This window comes from Oncorhynchus clarkii, chromosome 3 (assembly GCF_045791955.1).
Source record: "Oncorhynchus clarkii lewisi isolate Uvic-CL-2024 chromosome 3, UVic_Ocla_1.0, whole genome shotgun sequence".
NCBI classification, from domain to species: domain Eukaryota; kingdom Metazoa; phylum Chordata; class Actinopteri; order Salmoniformes; family Salmonidae; genus Oncorhynchus; species Oncorhynchus clarkii.
Genome location: NC_092149.1, coordinates 43,539,695 through 43,562,065, shown reverse-complemented (window position 1 = coordinate 43,562,065; position 22,371 = coordinate 43,539,695). Strand labels below are relative to the sequence as shown.

At 41.2% G+C, this 22,371-nt stretch overlaps 1 protein-coding gene across 12 annotated transcripts in view; it reads right to left on the bottom strand.

Moving 5' to 3' along the window:
* LOC139395912 (LIM domain only protein 7-like) overlaps positions 1–19,828 on the bottom strand; it is a 121,926-nt gene extending 102,098 nt beyond the window's left edge. For 9 of the 12 annotated variants that reach the window (XM_071143237.1, XM_071143230.1, XM_071143252.1 and 6 more), the window contains exon 1: positions 9,772–10,029. The gene's annotated coding sequence lies outside the window, so the exon portion shown is untranslated. Of the gene's footprint in view, positions 1–9,771; positions 10,030–19,747 lie in introns of those variants that run through there. The other 3 variants (XM_071143278.1, XM_071143285.1, XM_071143226.1) reach the window with 2 other exon arrangements.
* Between the last annotated feature and the right edge of the window lie 2,543 nt (positions 19,829–22,371).

Sequence of the window (22,371 nt, the reverse complement as noted above, 5' to 3'; positions counted from 1 at the left end):
CAAGTCCTAAATTTAGCCAAGCTAGCCCCCCATATCGTTCCCCCCACTTGGATACCTGAGATGGGGGGAACAGAGAGAAACATTGCCCCTAGAGAGAACCAGCACTCAGCCTGGTATTAACTCTGTGTTTACTGCCCCTAAGGGTGTATTAGCCTCTTGGACATTCAATACAATTTTTTTTACATACAGTACCAGTCAAAGGTTTGGACATTCAAGGGTTTTTCTTCTTCTTCTTTTTATAAAAATAACTTTCTACATTGTAGAAAAGTAGTGAAGACATCAAAACTATGGAATAACACATATGGAATAATGTAATAACCAAAAAAGTGTTTAATGACAAATCAAAATATATTTAATATTTGAGATTCTTCAAAGTAGCCACCTTTGCCTTGATGACAGCTTTGCACACTGTTGGCATTCTCTCAACCAGCTTCATGAGGTAGTCACCTGAAATATCTTGAAGCCACTCAATGTTAGTGGTGGCTGTTTAACAATCTGATGGCCTTGAGATAGAAGCTGTTTTTCAGTCTCTCGGTCCCAGCTTTGGTCATGGTGTGATGTGGGGTGGGCATTCTGTTTTGTTTTTCTATGATTTTGTATTTCTATGTTTTGGCCGGGTATGGTTATCAATCAGGGTCTATCGTTGTCTCTGATTGGGAACCATACTTAGGTAGCCCTTTTCCCTCCTTTCTTTGTGGGAAGTTAACTTTGGTTGTGGCACATAACCTTTAATTAAGCTTCACGGTTGTGTTTGTTGTTTTTGTCGGCGTCATCCTAATATAAATGAATATGTACGCTCACCACGCTGAGCTTTGGTCCAGTTCTTTCGTCGGCCATGAAAGGGGGACCACGTGTGGGTGTTTCAGGACCACGTGTGGGTGTTTAATTTTTGCCCAGTTTTGCTCAGTTTTGCAGACCTTCTACACAATATGACACGTGTTACACAAGATGGGGATTTAGAAAGAGAGAGAGAGAGAGAGAGTGCACGAGAGAAAAGCACACTTGGATACATTTGTAAACTATGCTTAGCTTAGCCCTAGCACCTTGCCTCGAGCTGCCACTCTTATGGGTCAGAATTATAACGATGTAATTACTTGTTGAAAGTCTCTTCGTGGACCGAGTTCTGCTTACTGGGCGGTTTGACGAGGACTATTCCTTCAATGGAGGTCTCCTTCGTTATCGGGTGTAAGTCTTTGATTGTCCACACCATGTCAGTGTCCTTTCTCTTAGTGGTCTGTTCCCTTGCACTCGTTTGTGAGAGTGGACTTCTGAGGAGGCTAATCAGCTGTGTCGACGCTGCCAGCATGGGCAGGATCGCCATGTAGACAACTAATGATTTGAAGAGAATAGCCGGTTGGGTCCTTCTTTAATTGACCTTCGTAGACCTAGTACTCACCCGTAGCCTTGATTGTTAAGAGTTTATTTTGTCCTCTTCCTCGTGCTGCATTTGTGGGGTTGCTGCTATCTTAGATCATGTGTGCTCCGTTTTAGTCTGATATGTAAATTCTTAACTCACATGTTTTATACCCCAGTGTAGAAAGGGGCATTTCTGTCTTTATGACAAGTTTTACTCTGATCTAGTTAAGACAACTTAAATCACAGTTCATCATTTCAAAGATATTCTCCTTTATCTGTATAATGAACAGTATGTAAACATCATGTACATATTTTGAAAACTCTTGAAGTTACAATGTTTTTGTTATAACGTCGTCATTTAACTTTTAATAACATAACAAAAACAACATTAATTTTCATATTCCAACTATCACTGTTGACACGATTTTGGCTGATGAAATATATTGTCCTGAAGTCCATTTATTGCATGTTACCGTTCTGAGGTAGATTCTCCATAGGCCCACCATACATTCCAATCCTCCACACTGAGAGGACAAAGGATTCATGTACTGCTTTAAGATTTACAATTGGCATGAGGTGTCATAAACCCCCCCCATCAATCCCTCTATACCTCTCCCCCTCTGCAGAAGTGAGAGATGTCTCTGTAGGACTGTGATCCACGGTAACCTGACCTGAACAGGCCAGTCATTATAGGATGAATCACAATAATTGTTTGCTAAAATTATAATCGCAAGCCGAGAATCCACTCTCACATACAGTAGGGTGAACAAGTATTTGATATACTGCAGGTTTTCCTACTTACAAAGCATGTAGAGGTCTGTATTTTTTTTAATCATAGGTAGACTTCAACTGTTAGAAACAGAATCTAAAACGAAAATCACATTGTATGATTTTTAAGTATTACATTTGCATTTTATTGCATGACATAAGCATTTGATCACCTACCAACCAGTAAGAATTCCGGCTCTCACAGACAGTTTTTCTTTAAGAAGCCCTCCTGTTCTCCACTCATTACCTGTATTAACTGCACCTGTTTGAACTCGTTACCTGTATAAAAGACACCTGTTCACACACTCAATCAAACAGCCAATGACCATCTGAATGATCCAGAGGAGGAATGGGAGAAGGTCATGAGACAAAAATAGAGCTTTTTTGGTCTAAACTCCACTTGCCGTGTTTGGAGGATGAAGAAGGATGAGTACAACCCCAAGAACACCATCCCAACCGTGAAGCATGGAGGTGGAAACATCATTCTTTGGGGATGCTTTTCTGCAAAGGGGACAGGACGACTGCACCGTATTGATGGGAGGATGGATGGGCCATGTATCGCGAGATCTTGGCCAACAACATCCTTCCCTCAGAAAGAGCATTGATGGGTTGTGGCTGGGTCTTCCTGCATGACACAGCTAGGGCAACTAAGGAGTGGTTCCGTAAGAAGCATGTCAAGGTCCTGGAGTGGCCTAGCCAGTCTCTAGACCTGAACCCAATAGAAAATCTTTGGAGGGAGCTGAAAGTCCATCTTGCCCAGCGACAGCCCCGAAACCTGAAGGATCTGGAGAGGGTTTGTATGGAGGAGTGGGCCAAAATCCCTGCTGCTGTGTGTGCAAACCTGGTCAAGAACTACAGGAAACGTAAGATCTCTATAACTGCAAACAAAGGTTTCTGTACCAAATATTAAGTTCTGCTTTTCTGATGTATCAAATACTTATGTCATGCAATAAAAAAAACAAACAAATTAATTACTTAGAAATCATACAAAGCGATTTTCTGGATTTTTGTTTTAGATTCCGTCTCTCACAGTTGAAGTGTACCTATGATAAAAATTACAGACCTCTACATGCTTTGTAAGTAGGAAAACCTGCAAAATCTGCAGTGTGTCAAATACTTGTTCTCCCCACTGCAGGTACGTGGTTGCAAAGGGCATCAGTGTCTTAACAGCTCAATTTGCCAAGGCAAGAAACTCTGAGCACAGCCAAATCCAGAAATCTGTCAGCGGCTTCTGATTAAATTACATTTTCACAAAACAGATTGTTGCAATTTCGATGAGGCTCTTTTGTTCAGATATCATAAGTGGACTGGAGGCACGGCATGAAAGGGATAACTAATCCAGTTGTTTGTGTTGTACATTTCGCACCCAAGTCACTCAGGTGCTTTGCTATATGACATTTGACATTGTCCGTAAGCTTGAGTTCATTTGCACACAAAAAAATCATAAAATGATGGAAAGACCTGTTTGTTGTCCTTATTGATGCAAACAAAGAAGCGCTCCAACTTCTTATTAATAGCCTCAATGTTGTTGTATAGTTGCATATAGTCCCTGTAATCCTAGATTCAGATCATTCAGGAAAGAAAAAACATAACCCAAATAGACCAGTCGTGTGAGAAACTCGTCATCATGCAAGCTGTCAGACAAGTGAAACTTATGGTCAGTAAAGAGAACTTTAAACTCGTTTCTCTATTTTTAAAAACGTGTCAATACTTTCCCCCTTGATAACCAGTGCACTTCTGTATGTTGTAAAAGAATTACATGGTCGCTGCCCATATCATTGCACAATGTAGAAAATACACAAGAGTTCAGGGGCCTTGCTTTAACAAAAGTTAACCATTTTCACTGTAGTGTCCAAAACGTATTTCAAGCTGTCAGGCATTCCCTTGTCAGCAAGAGCCTTTTGGTGGATGCTGCAGTGCACCCAAGTGGCGTCGGGAGCAACTGCTTGCACGCGTTACCACTTTACTATGTCTTCCTGTCTTGGCTTTTGTGCAATCAGCATCATCAGTACACTGGTTCCCAGTGGTTTGCAGAAGAGGAAGTCTTCCTTAATTGAACCCCCCCCATAAATGTAATGAATATATACCAGGATCTGTGCCAGGCCCACCATGTCTGTTGACTCATCCAGGTGTAACAACATATAATTCACTGGCTTGTATGCAAGCAGTAATTGTTTCAAAACATCTCCTGCCATGTCACTGATGCGTCATGAAACAGTGTTGTTTGATGAAGACAAAGTCTATATAGTTTATTGGGCCTTTTTCCCCAGCATTGTCCCAGCCATGGCAACGTCAGCAGGAAGAATTAAGTCCTCCAGAATAGTATGGGGCTTGCCTGTCCTAGCCACTCGGTAGCTCACCATATCAGACGCTTCTAGCCCCTTCTTAATAATGATTTCTGTTGCTTTTATACATGTGTTACTACTTGAAAGTCATCTTTATTCTCGCTCAAAAAACTCCCTTGGCTTATATTTCAAATTGTCTTGTTTCGTTTCTAAATGTCTGTGCAAGAGTGAAGGTTTACCGTGAGAGAGTAACGGTTAATGTGAATGGATGTTAATTATTTGACTTGTATTTGACATTGTGTTGTTATTTTGCTGAACGCTAGATGGTTTATTTTGATTTTTTGCAGTGAAACGAGGCTACTTAGGCGAGAAAAAAAACTCACCCAAATGTATAGCCCTGTTGGAAAATAGAAATGCACTGTTTGAAAATGTAAAAAAAAAATGTGAATCACATTTTTATTTGGCGTACCCCTGAAAGCATTGCGTACCCCAGTTTGGGACTACCTGATCTAGAGCTTCCATTATGTCCATCCAGTTCCATTCACTTTTACTGCGGTGCAGTAGCTGAATTCATAGTTCTCCGTTGCATAAGCGCAATAGTCTGGCCCATTATTATTTACAAGCATTATTTATCTCCATGTTTACAACTTCTGCATACTGCAGAATCTGTCCATTCATGACATCATGACCCTTTCCTGTTTCATCTGTATTTCAGATTCTGTCTGTCTGTGCTGACCGTGTTGTTAGGGTCAGGAAGGTGTGGTGTGGTTAGTTACCAACAGGCAGAGTTAGCTTTGTTTGATGTGTTTGTGGGCTGGTTAGTGTGGGTGCTATTTGGTGTGTGTGTTGTTGTTGTGTGTCAACCTATGTGTGTTCACCAGCCACGCCTTTGACAGATTGGTGGATGACACAGCCATTGTGGATCCTGGGAAAAATTAACCTGCTGACTTGTACCACTCCACCTTATCAACGGAGTGGCTAATTTAAGCATAGCTGGATTAAGCATTGAAGCAAAGTTCATTGTGAGCATAATAATGTTTGTGTCTCATGGTTTTTGGACCACTATAGGCAGCCAGGCACTATAGACATTCTTATAAGCAAAGTCTATTGATATTTGCTTGTGGTTTTCTCCATGCTGCGTCTTCTGCCATGGTGAACATGTCTGAGTGTATGGTCTCTACATCCCCCCACCTCACCTTTCTGCCTCCCTGTCTCCCTAAGACACATCTGTGTCAAAACTGAACAGGTTGTTCGACATACCGCATGCAACTCCGCCCAGTGCGCAGGTTGGAGCTAAGAGAAGTAGAGCAACACACACACACACACACACACACACACACACACACACACACACACACACACACACACACACACACACACACACACACACACACACACACACACACACACACACACACACACACACACAATATTTCTCATTCTTTCTGCTGTCTACCTCTCTCTTTGTCTCTAGCTCTCTCTCTTTCTCTGCTCACTTTGTTTTTGGTTTCACTAGGTGAATACCAGCGTAGCATTGTATATTAAAGAGACATAACTCAACCACAGCTGATGTCAAATTCGAACACCTGGGTGGTATTCATTATGGAGCAGACACAATAACAAAAATGTGCGTTTATTATTGGACAAGTTGGAACTTCAATATCCTTAACAGTATTTACAGCTGCTTTTATTACAATAAATTTATAGTTAACACATACACACACTTTGAAAACATTGCTTAAGCCATGTGCGTTCTGGCTCTGGCCCAGGGTCAGGGAGTATGGTCTGATTAAGACTCCTTGCAGAGTAAGAAAAGTCCGTAGGCATTGCGTAGGGTTTGAACGGAGCAATTATTCTGGGTAGCCCGGCAATCTCAAAATCATTTATGCTCAGAATCATATTCCTGTACAGTTTAGAGAGGATCTCATGTCAAATGCTTAAATTATATTTTTGGCAAAAAGACCAAGGCAAAACACCAAGTCCATATTAAGGCAAGAACAGCTCAAATAAGCTAAGAGAAACGACTGTCCATCATTACTTAAAGACATTGTCAGTCAAGAACTTTCTCAAGAAAGTTTCTTCAAGTGCAGTCGCAAAAAACATCAAGCACTATGATGAAACTGGCTCTCATGACTACCGCCACAGGAAAGGAAGGTTCAGAGTTACCTCTGCTGCAGAGGATAAGTTAATTAGAGTTACCAGCCTCAGAAATTGCAGCCCAAATAAATGCTTCACACAGTTAACACACATCTCAACATCAACTGTTCAGAGGAGACTACGTGAATCATGCCTTCGTGGTCGAATAAATAAACCACTACTAAAGGACACCAATAAAGAACAGACTTTATTGGGCAAAGAACACAATCAATGGATATTAGACTGGTGGAAATCTGTCGTTTGGTCTGATGAGTTCCAATTTTAGATTTTTGGTTCCAACTGCCTTGTCTTTGTGAGATGCAGAGTAGGTGAACGGATGATCTCCACATGTGTGGTTCCCCCTGTGAGGCATGAAGGAGGAGGTGTGATGGTGTGGGGGTGCTTTGCTGGTGACACTGTTGATGATTTATTTAGAATTCAAGGAACACTTAACCAGCATGGCTACCACAGCAACCTGCAGTGATATGCCATCCCATCTATTTGGCACTTAGTGGGACAATCATTTGTTTTTCAACAGGACAATGATCCAACACACCTCCAGGCTGTGTAAGGGCTATTTGACCAAGAAGGATAGTGATGGAGTACTGCATCAAATGACTTCACAATCACCCAACCTCAGCCCAATGTAGATGGTTTGGGATGAGTTGGACCGCAGAGTGAAGGAAAAGCAGCCAACAAGTGTTAGCATATATGGGAACTCCTTCAAGACTGCTCGAAAAGCACTCCAGGTGAAGCTGGTTGAGAGAATGCCAATAGTGTGCAAAGCTGTCATCAAGGCAAATGGGTGGCTACTTTGAAGAATCTAAAATCTAATTTGATTTATTTGATCTTTTTGTTTAACACCTTTTTGGTTACTACATGATTCCATATGTGTTATTCTTCACTATTATTCTTCAATGTAAACAATGGTAAAAATAAAGAAAAACCCTTGAATGAGTAGGTGCGTCCAAATTGTTGACTGGTACTGTGTATATATATATATATATATATATAGTATATATATTCGTAGACCTTCCAGTTTGTACATACAAAACATCCACGTACCCCCTCACTGTGGCAACACACACACCTTATATCCTAAACACAACCTCTCTTTCTCACACACACACACACACACACACACACACACACACACACACACACACACACACACACACACACACACACACACACACACACACACACACACACACAGAGAGAGAGAGAGAGAGTATTGATTGATGGCAGGTATCTATTCTATTGTACTCTACAGCAAACAGTAGAGACAATAGCAAATTAAATGCAGAATAGCCCCAGAGATTTACACTTTGAATAGCACCTTTTTGTTGACCCCTTCTCAACCTCTCAATATGAAAGAAATTTCACATTGAGAGCCGCTTGTTCGAGAAAACAGTCCACATAGTTACATTTAAACCTGGGGTCATCTACAAACACGTTCACAAGTTCACCCCAATCACGTACACACTTGGCAACTGCACACACGCACCCACACCCTTAAACACACACAAAAGCCTGCACACACACGCACTATCTGTAATAGTTTAGTCTTGTCTTGTTAGAAAGAGAAAGGTGAGTCTCTCACACTGTTCAAACTTAGTCTCATAAAATAACCGATCTCAGGGTATGTGAGCGGAGCAAAGAGCGGTGTGCCCAATTTGACTGGAGCACAGAGCCAGATGCCCAAAGGCTGGAGTGTGGTCCTTCTCGCCCTCTCCAATTTTACTCTAGTAGTGCTCAAAGTAGCACTCACTTCACAAGCTCAGGGCATGCCCAGCCCAGCATACATTTGTAGTCTACTTGTGAGCTGCTATAGCCCCTTGCTTTAGCTACTGTCATGGAGTTTGATAGATATGTTCATAAAGAAACTGATAAAATACACAGGTGCAAAATCAAGGTGACTAACAAAGATGAGGACAAATAGCAAGAGAAGAAGTGGTGATGTAATGTCCACAACTAAAGTATCATCGTGGAATCTGAAAAGACACATATCACGAAAGCATGATGGTGTACTTACTACATGCACATGCTAAAAGAAAGGAACAAGGTGGGTAGATAACTAAATGTGTCATTGTAGCAAAGTATTTCTAGACAAAAAATCTGATCTCTTAAACATTTCATTCATTTTTGTTCTATTATTGATACAATAGGACTTAATTGATTTTGGCACAATAGGCCTGGCATATTTCCATGTTCAAGAGGCTTGCCCTTTTGATTGGGTTATTTTGCCTAAAAACATTTTGGCCTACTTATATAAAAATAAAAAAACAACTCTGCATCTCTGCCCAGCCTGGCAAGAGTGGCCAAAAGGGTGTTAAGCATCCCCAGTGGCTCTGCAAGTGTGGAGAGGATATTCTCAGCTGCTGGCCTGCTCTCCAGGCACCATCACATGAGCCCGAAGCCACATACTGGCCAAACTACTGTTTCTAAAAATGAATTCTAAAAATGAATTAAAAGGCACTAATAAGTCATTTTTCGGTTAATTTGTATTTAATTCTAAGTAAGTCACAGCCTATATGCACAATTTATAGACAATAATGATTTAATACAACAAAATGTTGTTTAAATGCTGAGCGCTTTATATCCCTACCAGCCTATTGTGTCACACTCGCAAATGCTTCACAATGCATTTCTTTGTAGGCAATAGCCTTAAAATCATTTAAATAATATAGCCATTTTTTTAAAGTTCCTTCTTAGTCTGGCTCCTGACCTATTTAGAGTGTGTATATGCTGTTTAATATGACATGTAGTCTATTTGATATGATGTGCGAATGGAGCGAATTTGGAGCTGCAGTTTCTTCTCCTGTGTGCATGGAGTGGTTTTTAGCAGAGCGGTTTGAAAGGATGAGTGGTGCACATCTCTGAGTTGGATTTCCAACTGCTCAACTCCGCTCACATAATCTGCCCAGTATGTTCCAGTCACAGATCAGACAATGCATACAAAAGTAATCAATATCTTGTCATCTGTATGTAAATACAGCACCAGTCAAAAGTTTGGACACACCTACTCATTCGCTTTTCATGTAGTAACCAAACACTTTTTTGATTACTACATGATTCTATATGTGTTATTTCATAGTTTTGATGTCTTCACTATTATTCTACAATATAGAAAACAGTAAAAACAAAGAAAAACCCTTAAATGAGTAGGTGTGTCCAAACATTTGACTGGTACTGTATGTGCATCCTAATATGTAGCAGTACTTACTTGACAGTGGCTTTAGTGGATGTGTCTTGGAGGTCTCCTGCGTGAAAGAGCTGTGCCTCCTTTAGTCCAAGCTTCCCACGGGAAGGAAGACGTTGAAGTTGTCCTATGGAGAGACAGATAGTCAAACAGACTGACTGAGAGACAGACAGGGAGAGAGAAGGTTTTCCAACTTTAGAGTCACCGTCAATAATGACTCAGGCATTCTCTGGCAGACTTGACAAGCAACAGTTCCACACTTCACTGCTGCATATCCAAAGTGCATACCACCGGGGATAACTGAGAAAGGGGCGGGTAGGAGCATGTGTGTGTGTAGCAAATAGAGAGTGACACAATGCAGAACACACACAAGCAGGGGCAGGGCAGCATGACCGGCAAATTGACAGCTCTAAAACTACCTGTGAGAGTGTGTGGGCCGGCTAAGGGGGCGGGGTATTTGGAACTAGGAGAGGTGAGTGAAGTTTACAGTCTGTAACACTTTCTCTCTCACACACACTCTCACGCACACCCTTAATAAACTGGCCCCTACCCTCCCTGCACTGTAGAACACCTGCGGTTGTAACAAGAGGTTGGGTGACTGAAACAGCGACGGCAGGTATCCTAGCAGTTAAGAGCGTTGGGCCAGTAACTAAAAGTTTGCTAGTTTGAATCCCCGAGCAGACTAGGTGAAACATCTGTTGATTTTCAGCAACGCTCTTAACCCTAATTGCTCCTGTAAGTCGCTCTGGATAAGAGCGTCTGCTAAATGACTAAAATGTAAATAAAACTACCATGCAAATATTGCTAGTGACTAGAAAGGAGTGGAGCAAATATTCTCTCTTCAATGCAATAATGTTTTGTGTGAGTGTGTGCTCATGCATGCACTGTGTGTGAGAGAGAGTGTTACAGGCTGTATATGTCACCTGTCCTGACATAACACCCTGCATATTTGAACCCTGTATTACAATCCAAAAACAGATCCCTAGCGCGTGCGTGTACTGTGTACAATCGGTCAATTCCTTCTTCCTAGAACAGTAAAGCTTTAATGTTTCATGCTCTAACTCCCCAGTGCCTCCTTCTCCCTCCTCGTTTGTACATCTGCATAACCCTTAGTGATTTAGGACTACACACAACCCTACTCCATGTAATGACACATTGGATTCAAGCATTCAACATGGGGCTGAAAAAATAACAGGGGTAGCTGGGTCTATATTTAAACACTGAACATGCTTATTAGCAGATGGCAGGGGAGAGTTGACCTCTGCAGCTGCCGGCTTCGCATTACGGGAATTTTAGTGGGCCTCTAAGCTCACAGTAGTAGGACCTCAAAATGTGAAAGGTCAAAAGCCCCTCACTTCCTGCATGGGCGGTTAACAGTTGCACTGTTTACTTGTAATAGTGCTGTACATTGGGGGGTCTTGTTTTATCTGGGTCTATTTATGTTCGGGAAGGCTTATCTGATTACTGTTGGGTTGAACAGAACAGTGATACAGTAAGACCAATCCTGTGGGGTATATCACAAAGCAGGATAACCAAATTAGCCATCTAACTTTGATAATCATTCAGAAATAACTATTGATTTTCTGGTTCATTCAGAAAGCTAAGCTTGTTAGATTTTGAGTCAAATGATACCATGCCCATTTTTAGCCAGCTTCTTGCCATATCCCCCAGACTGGTGGCAGAAAAATATGAAATGCTGAATTAACTGGTTGGCTGACCTCGCATGCTGTTATAGCCACCTGAGGAAACAAACACTCATTTAAAAACAATCAGATATAATTCATATGGACATCCCATTGTGTGAACGGAATTCATAAAATTGTTACTCAATGCATACCATAGGTATAGTTTACTACAGTTAAAGGCCTTGATACATGAGGCCATTTTGTTTTTACTATTGCATTTATATCCCCTTCGATCAGTATGTGACCTATGTTGTGTCAAAGTTGATCTTATCTAACACGTTACAAAGCAAACTGACAAGACAGTGTGAGACAAACTAGACAGTGTGAGGTAAAATAACTAGAATCACATATATTATGCTCCCGTGAAATGGGAAAATATGCAGAGTTGTTGTTTCCTGTGTGTTGATTGTGATGCTGCAATGCACTAACTCTGCTTCTGTGCAAGCAATAGTGAAGACATCAAAACTATGAAATAACACATGTGGAATCGTGTAGTAACCAAAAAAGTGTTAAAAGAATCTAAATATATTTTACATTTGAGATTCTTCAAAGTTGCAACCCTGTGCCTTGATGACAGCTTTGCACACTCTTGACATTCTCTCAATCATTTTTTGGGTATCAAGAGTACCTGTGGCCTTAATTACCATCATTTTGGAATGTGATGTCCGACGAGCATGTGTCCACATACTTTTGGTCATGTAGTGTATTTTATGGCACCAAAGGAAATATATCCATGGGATAATCTAATTATACAGCCTTCCATTGAGACAGCTTTAAGTACTGCATTAATTAAGGACTGCCGCTCACCATTCTTATTTTGACCCTAAGGGAGGAAGAAAAAAATGTGCCTTTTGTACTTTCAGCTAAAATATAACAAAGAGTCAGATATAGTTATCAGGCCAGACATTCAAAATATCTCACTTAGTTACCTCGATACTTAAAAAAAAGCCCTATAAGCACATTACCATTTAACTGAAATCAATTAACTCAAAAACAAAAAAACATACCATTAGATGCTAGTGACACTATCTATGATTTATTTAGAATTTAAGGAAAACACAACCAGCATGGCTCCAACGGCATTCTGCAGCGTTACACCATCCCATCTGGTTTGCGCTTAGTGGAACTATCATTTATTTTTCAACATGACAATGACCTAACACACCTACAGGCTGTGTAAGGGCCATTTGACCAAGAAGGGGAGTGATGGACTGCTGCATCAGATGACCTGGCCCCCACAATCACCTGACCTCAACCCAAATGAGATGGTTTGGGATGAGTTGAACTGCAGAGTGAAGGAAAAGCAGCCAACAATTGCTCCGCATATGTGGGAACTCCTTCAAGACTGTTGGAAAAGCATTCCAGTTGAAACTGTTTGAGAGAACGCCAAGAGTGTGCAAAGCTGTCATCAAGGCAAAGGGTGGCAACTTTGAAAAAACTAAAATATATTTTCATTTGTTTAACACTTTTTTGGTTACTACATGATTTCATGTGTTATTTCATAGTTTTGATGTCTTCACCATTATTCTACAATGTAGAAAATAGTAAAAATTAAGAAAAACCCTTGAATGAGTAGGTGTGTCCAAACTTTTGACTGGTACTGTACGTTAGCATAGGAAACTAGCTAGTAGGGTTACCTAGTCACACATCGTACAGATTTGTTGGAATACATTTTACAAAGTAAGGAATTAAACTGTCCTGATCATTTATAACTTACCATATCAGCGTGCTCAATAAGCATATGACAACCATACTGCAGCAGGAGAAGATGTGTGTTGACCACCAATGGCACCAACTAGTTGTTGCTGCATCTCTTCAGCACGTGCACCCTTGGCATAACATTAATAAACTAATTCTGTCGCCATACTCTGTACACGCGGTCAAAACATTTACTTGTCAAGCAACACACTAACATACCTAGAGTAATGTTAGCCAAACTGAATTGCACAATATCTCACTATTATCTCACTAAAATCCTTAACAGTATTTGAAATTCCCTCGCTTTGAGATGCACCACGGTACAGAACGTTGTTCACGCACATGACGCCAGACAACGTCGGGCTGTAGAGTTAAAAATACGAGTTACAGTATTCAGATAAAATAGTTGAGTTCAGGAAAAGTAAATGCTACGTGCACATCAGGGTAACCCAATACTTTAGAGTCAGGATAACGGTTTGCCACGTAATGAGTTTACAACAAAAATGTGTTTAACTCCATGACACTGTTAGGGTTTACAGTGCGCAGGCTTTGGCAAGACAACACAAACACATCAGGGACCAGGCTACAGTGCTGTATAACACTGCAAATTGACATACTACAAACCAAAACAATCCATGTATTATGTGAGATAATTGCATTGTGTAGTAGTAATGAATACTTACTGAGGGAGGATGCAGCGAACTATCAAACCATTGCTTGTATATCCTAATCAACAATGGCACAATGTATAGGTGTCAGAAATGGTTCCTACTTGTAAATCTGTGTCCTTATCTGACTCATTACACCAGAGGGATAGTTTCTTTGTTTTTCGATGTCACACTGCAATGAATCATTCAATAACCTGATCACAAAGGTCAGTGTTTCACACTATACTAGATGATTAGTAGGAGCAAAGGTTAACACAGTTGTAAGCGCCATGTGTCTGCCAGCTCTCTTCTTTTTTATTGTCTTGTTTTGCCTCCTCTCATAACCTCTTTTAAACAATCAAACCAAACTTTATTTAAAAAGCACATTTCCTTAAAGGTAAGATGCAGTGCAAAGTGCTTCTCATAAAATATAAAAAGTGAGAAAGATAAAAACACAACCAGGTTGGGGTCAATTCCATTTAAATTCCAGTCAATTCAGAAGGTAAATCAAATTCCAATTCCAAATGTTCCTCATTGAAAAGCATTGGAATTGTTGTGTACTTCCTGAATTGACTGGAATTTAAATGGAATTGACCCCAACCCTGGACAAAGTACGTTTCTTTAGCTCGTCTCCTTTCTCCTCTACTTCTCATTCTCTACTCTATTTCTCTCCTCCCCCTTCCTCTCCTCCCCCTCTACCCTCTTCTCTCAGCACCCCCTTCCCTCCTCTTCTTTTCTCCCCTGCCATCCTCTCCTCTTGTCCCCTCCTCCCTTTCCCTCATGTTCTACTTAAAGAGCTGGATACATAGCGGAAATATGCAGGGAGGGATGGAATGTGCTTACCACTTCCTTCCCACCATTGTCTGCCCATTTGATTGGTTAAAACGGTTGCTGTTCATGTTTTGTCCATTATGTCATACTATATTATTGCATTAGAATTAATATGGAGTTGGTCCCCCTTTGCTGCTATAACAGCCTCCAATCTCCTGGCAAGACATTACACTAGATGTTGGAACATTTCTGTGAGGACTTGCTTCTATTCAGCCACAAGAGCATTAATGAGGTTGGGCACTGATGTTGGGCTATTAGACCTGGCTCGCAGTGGGTGTTCCAATTCATCCCAAAGGTGTTCGATGGGGTTGAGGTCAGGGCTCTGCGCAGGCCAGTCAAGTTCTTCCACACCGATCTCAACAAACCATTTCTGTATGGACCTCGCTTTTTGCACGGGGGCATTGTCATGCTGAAACAGGAAAGGGCCTTCCTCAAACTAGAATAGAGATTCCTTGAATGCATGAAAATTGACTGACTTTGAGTTGTGTGTACTAAGAATATAGTATGGTTTGTTACGTTTTGAGTTAATAGTACCTAACTAAATCGAGGTAGTCGTTTTCCATAAATGCTTGAAGGAAGGTCAAAGGCTTTGAGTAAAGTCAGTGTGTCTATGTATGCAGATGACTCAACACTATACACATCAGCTATCACAGTGACTAAAATGACTGCAACACTTAACAAAGAAATGTATTTATTTTCAGAATTGGTGGCAAGTAATAAGTTAGTAAAAAAAAAAAAACTAAAAGCATTGTATTTGGGACAAAACCCTAAACCTCAACTAAATATTGTAATGAATAATGTGGAAATTGAGCAAGTTGAGGAGATTCAACTGCTTGGAGTAACCCTGGATTGTGAACTGTCATGGTCAAAACACATTGTTCCAACAGTAGCTAGGATGGGGAGAAGTCTGTCCATAATAAAGCTCTGCTCTGCATTCTTAACAGCTCTCAACAAGGAAGGTCCTACAGGCCCTAGTTTTGTCTTACCTGGACTACTGTTTAGTCACGTGGTCAGGTGCCACAAAGTGGGACTTTTTGTGGCACCTTACCACAAAATTGCAATTGGCTCAGAACAGGGCAGCACGACTGGTTCTTGGATGTACACAGAGAGCTAACATTAAAAATATACATGTCAATCTCTCCTGGCTCAAAGTGGAGGAGAGATTGACTTCATCACTACTTACTACTGTGAGAGGTATTGGCATGTTGAATGCACCGGGCTGTCTGTTTAAACTACTGGCACACAGCTCGGACACCCATGCATCTCGGTAGGACCTCGTCCTTTTGGGCTCACAAGTGGTGCAGAGGTCTAAGGCACAGTATCTTAGTGCTAGAGGCGTCACTACAGACACACTGGTTTGATTCCAGGCTGTATCACAACCGGCCGTGATTGGGAGTCCCATAGGGCGGCGCACAATTGGCACATTGTCGTCCGAGTTTGGCCGGTGTAGGCCGTCATTGTAAATTAGAATTTGTTCTTAACTGATTTGTCTAGTTAAATAAAATAAAATAAAAAGTACCCCACAAGACATGCCACCAGAAGTCTCTTCACAGTCCCCATGTCCAGAACAGGCTATGGGAGGCGCACAGTACTACATAGAGCCATGACTACATGAAACTCTATTCCACATCAAGTAACTCACGCAAGCAGTAAATTCCGATATAAACATTTATAAAAATACACAAACACAGGCACAGACACATGCATACAAACACATGATAACAAACGCACTATACACACACACACGTACACATGGATTTTGTGTTGTGAATATATGGTAGTAGAGCAGGGGCCTGTGGGCACACACTTAATCTGTTGTATATGTATTGTAATATTTTTTCTTTTTAAGTATAACTTTTGTATGCATTTTGCTGGACCCCAGGAAAAGTAGCTGCTGCCTTGGCATCAGCTAATACAGTGCCTTGCGAAAGTATTCGCCCCCCTCGAACTTTGCAACCTTTTGCCACATTTCAGGCTTCAAACGTAAAGATATAAAACTGTATTTTTTTGTGAAGAATCAACAACAAGTGGGACACAATCATGAAGTGGAACGACATTTATTGGATATTTCAAACTTTTTTAACAAATCAAAAACTGAAAAATTGGGCGTGCAAAATTATTCAGCCCCTTAACTTTCAGTGCAGCAAACTCTCTCCAGAAGTTCAGTGAGGATATCTGAATGATCCAATGTTGACCTAAATGACTAATGATGATAAATACAATCCACCTGTGTGTAATCAAGTCTCCGTATAAATGCACCTGCACTGTGATAGTCTCAGAGGTCCGTTAAAAGCGCAGAGAGCATCATGAAGAACAAGGAACACACCAGGCAGGTCCGAGATACTGTTGTGAAGAAGTTTAAAGCCGGATTTGGATACAAAAATATTTCCCAAGCTTTAAACATCCCAAGGAGCACTGTGCAAGCGATAATATTGAAATGGAAGGAGTATCAGACCACTGCAAATCTACCAAGACCTGGCCGTCCCTCTAAACTTTCAGCTCATACAAGGAGAAGACTGATCAGAGATGCAGCCAAGAGGCCCATGATCACTCTGGATGAACTGCAGAGATCTACAGCTGAGGTGGGAGACTTTGTCCTTAGGACAACAATCAGTCGTATATTGCACAAATCTGGCCTTTATGGAAGAGTGGCAAGAAGAAAGCCATTTCTTCAAGATATCCATAAAAAGTGTTGTTTAAAGTTTGCCACAAGCCACCTGGGAGACACACCAAACATGTGGAAGAAGGTGCTCTGGTCAGATGAAACCAAAATTGAACTTTTTGGCAACAATGCAAGACGTTATGTTTGGCGTAAAAGCAACACAGCTCATCACCCTGAACACACCATCCCCACTGTCAAACATGGTGGTGGCAGCATCATGGTTTGGGCCTGCTTTTCTTCAGCAGGGACAGGGAAGATGGTTAAAATTGATGGGAAGATGGATGGAGCCAAATACAGGACCATTCTGGAAGAAAACCTGATGGAGTCTGCAAAAGACCTGAGACTGGGACGGAGATTTGTCTTCCAACAAGACAATGATCCAAAACATAAAGCAAAATCTACAATGGAATGGTTCAAAAATAAACATATCCAGGTGTTAGAATGGCCAAGTCAAAGTCCAGACCTGAATCCAATCGAGAATCTGTGGAAAGAATTGAAAACTGCTGTTCACAAATGCTCTCCATCCAACCTCACTGAGCTCGAGCTGTTTTGCAAGGAGGAATGGGAAAAAATGTCAGTCTCTCGATGTGCAAAACTGATAGAGACATACCCCAAGCGACTTACAGCTGTAATCGCAGCAAAAGGTGGCGCTACAAAGTATTAACTTAAGGGGGCTGAATAATTTTGCACGGCCCAATTTTTCAGTTTTTGATTTGTTAAAAAAGTTTGAAATATCCAATAAATGTCATTCCACTTCATGATTGTGTCCCACTTGTTGTTGATTCTTCACAAAAAAATACAGTTTTATATTTTTATGTTTGAAGCGTGAAATGTGGCAAAAGGTCGCAAAGTTCAAGGGGGCCGAATACTTTCGCAAGGCACTGTAAATGCAAATACAAACTAAGTTGACTACAGCTAAAACATAGCTATTCAATATGCAGCAATCCAATGTATTAAACTAATTAACATTATTTTTTTAAGTAAAGTACAGTTTAATTTACATTTGCATAAAACCATTAGGTTAACTACAAGTAATTAAAAATAATTAGGTGTGCCTTAATTTGAACTTTTTAGTGTTTTGATTCACAATTAGTTCACGGAACTTATAGGGTTTTACAGTGAAGTTATTGTCATGAAAAACATGACAACGACCATAGGAGTCGTGATCTGTTTCACCTGTCATGCGCTTGTCTCCACCCCCCTCCAGGTGTCGCTCATTTTTCCCATTATGCCCTGTGCATTTATACCTGTGTTGACTGTTTGTCTGTTACCAGTTTGTCTTGTCTCGTCAAGCCTACCTGCATGTTTTTTCCCGTACTCCTGTTTTCTTTAGTCCCTATTATCTAGTTCTTCTGGTTTTGACCATACTGCCTGCCCTGACCCTGAGCCTGCCTGCCGTTCTGAACCTTCTGACACTGCCCTGGATTACTGACTGCTCCATGCCCTGGCCCTGAACCTTCCTGCCATTCTGTATTTTACGGACTCTGCTTTGGATTACTGACCTCTGCCAGCCCTTGACCTGTCGTTTTCCTGCCCCCTGTTTTGTAAATAAACCTCTGTGATTCGAACTGTTCTGAGTTCTGTTAAGGAGTTGACTATAAAGCACCAACAGATCTGGAACCAGGCTAACAGTACTGAAAACTACTTCCATAGACATTGAGAAAACATTGAGAATTCCCCTATGTCTGCCGTTATCCTGAGGGTGGTAAAAAGTGGAGTCAGGATGAGATCAGCAGAACGAGTGGTTGTCTGTCTGTGTCTGACTGTGCTTTACAGAGTGGATGGCCCGAGTGGTCAGGGAGATTTCGCAACGGCCTGTGGTAATTAAAGCCCTCTGCTGAGTCACTGAAACAACACCAGGGTGTCTGGGAGGCCCACGCGCACACTCACACACGCAAAGAACAGCAACACGCACACACGCTGAAGATACATGCACTCTTACACATGCATGCATCTCAATGTTATCATAATGTTATGCTAACATCTCCTTCCACATGAGTTGAGTGTTCTTAAATTCATTTAGGTCAATGCAACACTGCTTTGCTTTCCACTGTGGTTTCAGCTACAGCAATCCCAATTAACTCCACAGCCTATCACCCCTCTCATTAAAGAAGCCAAGATGGCAACCAGCCCGCTCCATCCCAATCACATCTGTTTCACAGGCAAAACCATCCCCATTTAAAATACATTACAAGACATCATAGCAAAATGAAATGGCACAGAGAACAAACAAACAAAAAATGTGTGGATTTTACTAGTAACATTCTTCGTTGGAAATGTTACTAGTAGGAAATGTCAGTAAAAAGACGTCATTGCGAAACAAGATTGAACAGAGGAGAATATGACAATCAAACACTAACATGGCATATATTTAAGTCCAAATGGGCTGTGTTTTCAATAAGGTGGTTTAACAACAAGGTCTAACAAACAAACATTCTATGCTACATTCAGTGCTGGGCAATCTCAGTAACACTTACGGAAGAAGTAGAGCTCTGGAGATAGGAGGGAGGGTCCTGAATGAATGGGAGGCTTGAAAGAGCGACAGCAAGATATATTTATAGAGAGAGAGAGAGAGAGAGAGAGAGAGAGAGAGAGAGAGAGAGAGACCCGCCTGTAAACGTGATGAAAAGACAGATACAGTGTGAAAGGGAGTGTGAGAGACAGAGAGAGAGAGAGGGAGAGGGAAAGGGTGAGAGGGTGAGTTAGTGGTTTAACCTAGAGAAGAAAGGTAGGATGTATAGAACAGTAGAGGAAGCTCTGTGTTGTTTTTTTCTTTTCAATCTTCTCCAATCTTCCACTGTAAGTTCCTGCAGAGTGAAAGTTAAGTTCCTTCAGTTCCTTAAGTTTCTGTGTTGGCTCCTATAAGGTCCCCGGTAAACAGAAAAGGGGAGTGCTATAAACTGTTCTGGAGCCAGCCAAGCAGACCACAGAGGCAAGCATCTGGAGTAGAGGGGGAAACACACACACACACACACACACACACACACACACACACACACACACACACACACACACACACACACACACACACACACACAAAGCCCCAGTGTTGTTACGGCCTTATGCCTTTCCCATGATCTCAAACCACTGCTGCAGGAACAGGGCAAGAGAAACAGGCCATTGTTGTTGTCAAAACACACACAGCAGAAACATACAAAAACACACAGACTCCGGGTTTGGTGTTTATACATGGGTGTGAAGTCAGTTGACATTGATCAGGCCTATCCCAATACAGTTAAATAAAAATGAATATTACTGTGCAGGACTAGCCATTGGGAAAAAGGTATTCTGACTTAATTGGAAATGTACAGTGCCTTGCGAAAGTATTCGGCCCCCTTGAACTTTACGACCTTTTGCCACATTTCAGGCTTCAAACATAAAGATATAAAACTGTATTTTTTTGTGAAGAATCAACAACAAGTGGGACACAATCATGAAGTGGAATGACATTTATTGGATATTTCAAACTTTTTTAACAAATCAAAAACTGAAAAATTGGCCGTGCAAAATTATTCAGCCCCTTTACTTTCAGTGCAGCAAACTCTCTCCAGAAGTTCAGTGAGGATATCTGAATGATCCAATGTTGACCTAAATGACTGATGATGATAAATACAATCCACCTGTGTGTAATTAAGTCTCCGTATAAATGCACCTGCATTTTGATAGTCTCAGAGGTCCGTTAAAAGCGCAGAGAGCATCATGAAGAACAAGGAACACACCAGGCAGGTCCGAGATACTGTTGTGAAGAAGTTTAAAGCCGGATTTGAATACAAAAGATTTCCCAAGCTTTAAACATCCCAAGGAGCACTGTGCAAGCGATAATATTGAAATGGAAGGAGTATCAGACCACTGCAAATCTGCCAAGACCTGGATGTCCCTCTAAACTTTCAGCTCATACAAGGAGAAGACTGATCAGAGATGCAGCCAAGAGGCCCATGATCACTCTGGATGAACTGCAGAGATCTACAGCTGAGGTGGGAGACTCTGTCCATAGGACAACAATCAGTCGTATATTGCACAAATCTGGCCTTTATGGAAGAGTGGCAAGAAGAAAGCCATTTCTTAATAATATCCATAAAAAGTGTCGTTTAAAGTTTGCCACAAGCCACCTGGGAGACACACCAACCATGTGGAAGAAGGTGCTCTGGTCAGATGAAACCAAAATGGAACTTTTTGGCAGCAATGCAAAACGTTATGTTTGGCGTAAAAGCAACACAGCTGAACACACCATCCTCACTGTCAAACATGGTGGTGGCAGCATCATGGTTTGGGCCTGCTTTTCTTCAGCAGGGACAGGGAAGATGGTTAAAATTGATGGGAAGATGGATGGAGCCAAATACAGGACCATTCTGGAAGAAAACCTGATGGAGTCTGCAAAAGACTTGAGACTGGGACGGAGATTTGTCTTCCAACAAGACAATGATCCAAAACATAAAGCAAAATCTACAATGGAATGGTTCAAAAATAAACATATCCAGGTGTTAGAATGGCCAAGTCAAAGTCCAGACCTGAATCCAATCGAGAATCTGTGGAAAGAACTGAAAACTGCTATTCACAAATGCTCTCCATCCAACCTCACTGAGCTCGAGCTGTTTTGCAAGGAGGAATGGGAAAAATTTCAGTCTCTCGATGTGCAAAACTGATAGAGACATACCCCAAGCGACTTACAGCTGTAATCGCAGCAAAAGGTGGCGCTACAAAGTATTACCTTAAGGGGGCTGAATAATTTTGCACGCCCAATTTTTCAGTTTTTGATTTGTTAAAAAAGTTTGAAATATCCAATAAATGTCGTTTTTATCAAAATGCATTTTTCTTTGTCAGAAACATCTTCTGTAACGTGAAATTTCATGTGCCTTAATAACAAACTTGTATTCCATCCATGAATACGAATAAAATTGTTAAATTACGAGCCTAGTTGGTTTAGCCATGGAAAAAGTGAGGAACCTTCCCACTAGCATTGATTGAATGAGATGCCGGGAGATGAGTTTGGATTGGCCTGTAGCATGATTCTGTCTATAACGTAATCTGTTCAGTATGTGTTGACAGTCCTTTCTACCGCGCCATTTTTAAAGACATAACTTTAGCCATTGAGAATTACAAA